The sequence below is a fragment of the Schistocerca gregaria genome, chromosome 7 (genome assembly GCF_023897955.1).
Source record: "Schistocerca gregaria isolate iqSchGreg1 chromosome 7, iqSchGreg1.2, whole genome shotgun sequence".
Classification (NCBI taxonomy): Eukaryota; Metazoa; Arthropoda; class Insecta; order Orthoptera; family Acrididae; genus Schistocerca; species Schistocerca gregaria.
In genome coordinates this window covers 130,714,343-130,721,029 of record NC_064926.1, presented here as the reverse complement: position 1 = coordinate 130,721,029, position 6,687 = coordinate 130,714,343, and positions in this window count along the sequence as shown.

Here is a 6,687-nt window from a genome sequence, read left to right as displayed (position 1 = left end):
GTCGACAACTTAGGTCCGTGGTCCATGGTCCCACTTGAACCCTACCATCAGGTCTTACCAACTGAAATCGGGACTCATTTGACCAGCCTACGGTTTCCAGTCGCCTACAGTTCAACCGATATAGTCACGGGCCCAGGAGAGGCGCTATCGTACTGTTAACCAAGGCACTCGCGTCAACCGTCTGCTGCCATGGCCCATTGACGGCAAATTTCGCTGCACTGTCACAACGTATACGTTCGTCGTATGTCTTACATTGATTTCTGGGGTTATTTCACGTAACGTTGCTTCCCTGTTATGACTGACAATTCCACTCAATCGTCGCTCCTCTCTGTTATTATGTGAAGGCTGTTGGCTATTGCGTTGCTCGTGGTGAGAGGTAATGCCTGAAATGTGGTATTGTAGGCACACTCTTGACATCCTGGATCTCGGAATCGAATGTTCCCATGCACCTAGCACCAACTACTATTCCGCTTTCAAACTCTGTCAATTACCGTCATGCAGCGGGACACCTCTTTACGTAAATCACCCGCATACAAACGACAGTTCTGCCAATGTACTGCCATTTTATACTCTGTGTACGAGATACTACTGCCATCTGTATATGTGTACATGACTATCCCACGATTTTGTCACCAAAGCGTAAATGATCTGGCGGAGGGGATAAACAGCAATCTGAGGCAGTTTGCTGATGGTACTGTCGTATATGGGAAGGTGTCGTTGAGGGGCGACTATAGGATGATGGTGGATAACTTAGCCAAAATTTCGAGTTGGTGTGATGGATGGTAGCATCTCTCAGTATACAGAGTGGTCCATAGATCGTGACCCTGTCAAATATCTCACGAAATAAGAATCAAACGAAAAAACTACAAAGAACGAAACTCGTCTAGCTTCAAGAGGGAAACCAGATGGTGCGATGGTTGTCCCTCTAGATGGCGCTGCCGTAGGTCAAACGGATATCAACTGCGTTTTTTAAAAATAGGAACCCCCATTTTTTTTCACATATTCGTGTAATACGCAAAGAAATATGAATGTTTTAGTCGGACCACTTTTTTCGGTTTGTGATAGATGGCGCTGTAATAGTCACAAACATATGGCTCACAATTTCAGACGAACAGTTGGTAACAGGTAGGTTTTTTGAATTAAAATACAGAACGTAGGTACCTATGAACATTTTATTTCGGTTGTTCCAATGTGATACATGTACCTTTGTGAATTAATCATTTCTGAGAACGTATGCTCTTACAGCGTGATTACGTGTAAATTCGACATTAATGCAATAAGTGCTCAAAATGACCGTCAACCTCAGTGCATTTGGCTATACGTGTAACACATTCCCCTCAACAGCGGGTAGCTCGCCTTCCTTAATGTTCGCACATGCATTGATAATACGCTTGCGCATGTTGTCAGGCGTTGTCGGTGGATCAGGATATCAAATATCCTCCAACTTTCCCCACAAAAAGAAATCCGGGGACGTCAGATCCGGTGAACGTGCGGGCCATGGTATGGCGCTTCGAAGATCAATCCACCTGTCATGAAATATGCTATTCAATACTGCTTCAACCACACGCGAGCTATGTGCCGGACATCCATCATGTTGGAAGTACATCGCCAACCTGTCATGCAGTGAAACATCTCTTAGTAACATCGGTAGAACATTACGTGGGAAATCAGCATACATTGCACCATTTAGATTGCCATCGATAAAATGAACGCCAATTATCCTTCCTCCCATAATACCGCACCGTACATTAACCCGCCAAGGTCGCTGACGTTACACTTGTCGCAGCCATCGTGGATTTTCCGTTGTCCAGTAGCTCATATTATGCCCGTTTACCTTACCGCTGTTGGTGAATGACGCTTTGTCGCTAAATAGAACGCGTGCAAAAAATCTGTCATCGTCCCGTAATTTCTCTTGTGCCCAGTGGCAGAACAGTACACGACGTTCAGAGTCGTAGCGATTGAATTCCGGGTGCCTAGAAATATGGTACGGGTGCAGTCGATGTTGATGTAGCATTCTCAACACCGACGTTTTTGAAATTCCCAATTCTCGCGCAATTTGTCTGCTACTGATGTGCAGAATAGCCGCGACAGCAGCTAAAACACCTACTTGGGCATCATCATCTGTTGCGGGTCACGGTTGACGTTTCACATGTGGCTGAACACTTCCAGTTTCCTTAAATAACGTAACTATCTGGCAAAGGGTCCGGAAACTTGGATAATGTCGTCCAGGATAACGAGCAGCATACATAGCACACGCCGGTTGGGCATTTTGATCACAATAGCCATACATCAAACGATATCGACCTTTTCCGCAATTGGTAAACGGTCCATTTTAACACGGGTAATGTATCACGAAGCAATTACCGTCCGCACTGGCGTGAGATATTTGGCCCGGTCACTATCAATGGACCACACTGTACATAAAATTTGAAGGTAATGCATTCGATAGGAAAATCAATCGCACAATGTCAAATACAGCTTTAGTAGGTGTGCTGCAGTTCGTTTAAAAATCTAGGCTTTGCGTTGCAAAAGGATCTGAAATGGAAGAAGTACTTCAGGTTGCAGTAGGTAATGCGAATGGTCAACGTCAGTTGATTCAGAGAATTTTAGGGATGTATGGTGAGTCGTGCGCCGAGTATGACAGCAGGCACGCTCAAAGTTGAGGACGCTCTTTGCCGGTTAGAGGGTATTTGATTTTATGGTTCAAATGGCTCTGAGCACTATGGGACTCAACATCTTAGGTCATAAGTCCCCTAGAACTTAGAACTACTTAAACCTAACTAGCCTAAGCACATCACACACACCCATGCCCGAGGCAGGATTCGAACCGGCGACTGTAGCAGTCCCGCGGTTCCAGACTGCAGCGCCAGAACCGCACGGCCACCACGGCCGGCATTTGATTTTATCTCTGGTGAAAGAGAGGAGATGGATTATGTGAAAACTCGAGGTGGCAATGGGGACTGGGCGCTTATGGAGAGCGGTGTGTCCTGTGGAACGTAGGGGATTTCTGTAGAGCAATGTGTAAGCACTGCTGCCGCGTCGCTTTTCTGGTGTGAGCGTTGGCGGTCGGCTTTCTACGTGCGGGGCGGTGCCATGCTGCGCCATCCTACTCTTGCGCTGGCTGTAACTGTTCGCGCAGTATCCGGGTTTCTCCAGGGGAATTTTGCGCGATTGGGTAAAGATCACCGATCGTCAACCCTTCTGCACTAGACGACCGAAACGCCGTCACCACATGATACTACCGACCAAGGACTCTACGTCTTCCTCGGGTTCCTTAGTGGAGGCAAGTGCCTGGTTCCGCTTCCTTGCGTTTACGGTGAGCATCATTTATTTGTTATCCAGAGACTTGCCTCCATTACCTGCTGCTGGTTGTGTTTCAGCAATTTGGCGCTGGCCTTCCGCTTAGTTTTTCACGTTTTTTAGTTGTGCTGCACCCCCCATTTTCTATTTAATATAGTTTTGAACGGTTTAGTGGCGCATCCTCAACTCTCTCCCGTGGAGAAACTGGCTTATGTCTAGAATAAATGTTTTCAAAAAAATTTTTTTGGCGTCCAATTTCAAGAAAAGTGGAGACTGTTTTTTGGACATCTACAGTATTGGCCATTAAAATTGCTTCACCAAGAAGAAATACACATGATACACAGGTATTCATTGGACAAATATATTATACTAGAACTGACATGTGATTACATTTTCACACAGTTTGGGTGCATAGATCCTGAAAAATCTGTACCCAGAACAACCACCTCTGGCCGCAGCAACGGCGTTGATACACCTGGGCACTGAGTCAAACAGAGCTTGGATGGCGTGTACATGTAAAGCTCCCCAAGCAGCTTCAACACGATACCACAGTTCATCAAGAGTAGTGACTAGCATATTGTGACGAGCCAGTTTCTCGGCCACCATTGACCACACGTTTTCAGTTGGTGAGAGATCTGGAGAATGTGCTGACAAGGGCAGTAGTCGAACAATTTCTGTATCCAGAAAGGCCTGTATAGGACCTGCAACATGCGGTCGTGGATTATCCTACTGAAATGTAGGGTTTCGCAGGGATCGAATGAAGGGTAGAGTCACAGGTTGTAACACATCTGAAATGTAACGTCCACTGTTCAAAGTGCCGACAATGCGATCAAGAGGTGACCGAGACGTGTAACCAATGGCACCCCATACCATCATGCCGGCTGATGCCCCAGTATGGCGATGACGAATACACGCTTCCAATATGCCGTCACTGCGATGTCGCCAAACACGGATGCGACCATCATGATGCTGTAAACAGAACCTGCATTCATCCGAAAAAATGACGTTTTGCCATTCGTGCACCCAGGTAAGTTGTTGAGTACACCGCAGGCGCTCCTGTCTGTGATGCAGCGTCAAGTGTAACTGCAGCCATGGTCTCCGAGTTGGTAGACCATGGTGCTGCAAACGTCTTCGAACTGTTCGTGCAGATGGTTGTTGTCTTGCAAACGTCCCAATCTACTGACTCAGGGATCGAGACGTGGCTGCAGCGATCGGTTACAGCCGTGCGGTTAAAATGCCTGTCATCTCCACTACTAGTGACACGAGGCGTTTAAGGATCCAGCACGGCGTTCCGTATTACCCTCCTGAACCCATCGATTCCATATTCTGCTAACAGTCATTGGATCTCGACCAACGCGAGCAGCAATGTTGCGATACGATAAACCGCAATCGCGGTAGGCTACAATCCGACCTTTATTAAACTTGGAAACGTAATGGTACGCATTTCTCCTCCTTACACGTGGCATCACAACAACGGTTCACCAGGCAACGCCGGTCAACTGCTGTTTGTGTATGAGAAGTCGGTTGGAAACTTTCCTCATGTCAGCACCTTGTGTGAGTGCTCTGAAAAGCTAATGATTTGCATATCACAGCATCTTTTTCCTGTTGGTTAAATTTCGCGTGTGTAGCATGTCACCATCGTGGTGTAGCAATTTTAATGGCCAGTAGTGTATGTGCCGCACATCCATTATGTTGGAAGTACATTGCCGTTCTGTCATGCAGTGGAACATCTTGTAGTAATATCGGTAGAACATTACGTAGGAAATCAGCATACACTGCACAATTTAGATTGCCATCGATAAAATAGAGACAAATTATCCTTGCTCTCATAATGCCCCACCATACATGAACCCTCCAAGGTCGCTGATGTTCCACCTGTCGCAGCCATCGTGGATTTTCCGTTGCCCAATAGTGCATATTATGCCGGTTTACGTTAGAGCTGTTGATGAATGACGCTTCGTCGTAAATTGAACTCGTGCAAAAAATCTGTCATCGTCCAGTAATTTCTCTTGTACCCAGTGGCAGAATTTTACACGACGTTCAAAGTCGTCGCGATGCAATTACTGGTGCGTAGAAATATGGTACGGGTACAATGGATGTTGATGTAGCATCCTCAACACCGACGTTTTTGAGATTCCCGATTCTCGCTCTGTTTGTCTGCTACTGATGTGCAGATTAGCCGCGATAGCAGCTAAAACACCTACTTGGTCATCATCATTTGTTGCAGGTCGTGGTTGACGTTTCACATGTGGCTGAAAACTTTCTGTTTCCCTAAATAACGTAACTATCCGGCGAACGGTCTGGGCACTTGGATGATGTCGTCCAGGATACCGAGCAGCATACACAGCACACGCCGGTTGGCCATTTTGATCAAAATAGCCATACATTAACACGATATCGACCTTCTCCGCAATTGGTAAACGGTCCGTTTTAACACGGGTAATGTATCACAAAGCAAATACCGTCCGCACTGGCGTATGTTACGTGATACCACGTACTTATACGTTTGTGACTATTACAGCGCCATCTGTCACAAAGCGGAAAAAGTGGTCCAACTAAAACATTCATATTTGTTTATGTACTACACGAGTATGTAATAAAAATGGGGGTTGCTATTAAAAAAAAAAAAAAACGCAGTTGACCTATGACAGCGCCATCTAGCGAGCTAACCATAGCGCCAACTGGTTTCGCCCCCTTCAAGCTAGACGAGTTTCGTTCTTTGTAGTTTTTTCGTTTGATGCGTATTTCGTAAGATATGTGAACCGGTCACTACCAATGGACTTCCCTAGAGAGAGAGAGATGAAGATGGTCAATGATCTCCTCAGTGAGGATGCAAACCAGGTTCGCACTCTAGCTCGAGTGATGAGGATACCTGGCAAGGGGCACTACATTTGTTGTGTGTGGATGAGACATGGGGTGTGACGGAACGCGTGGTAGGGTAGTCCGTGCAGTTGCGATGACCACTGTGTCCGGATGGCTTACTCGATGTCGGCACGGTAGCTCAGTGTGTTTGGTTAGAGGACTGGTTGTCTTCTGTAATAATAATAAAAATTGTGAGAAATATTCAGTGATGATGTAGAACAGGTTTCATATGACGTCCGTCCAGACCAACTGCAAAGAACAAAAAAAGAAAAAAAGAGTGGGCAGAGCAACTTCTTAGCAAAGAGAACTGCGTTCGAATCCAGGTCTGGCACAGATTTCGACTTTCTCCATTGACTTACATGAATGGCCAGTCGCAGAAAATGCCCGTAATTCTTTTGTGAATTCAATTTACATTAGATGTTACAAAATACCCCTTTTCCATAAATATATTTTTCTTAGGGACAGTTTGTATTTTACATTCTTTCTGCTTCAGCCCTTATGAGTTTTTTGCTCCCAAACAGCAGA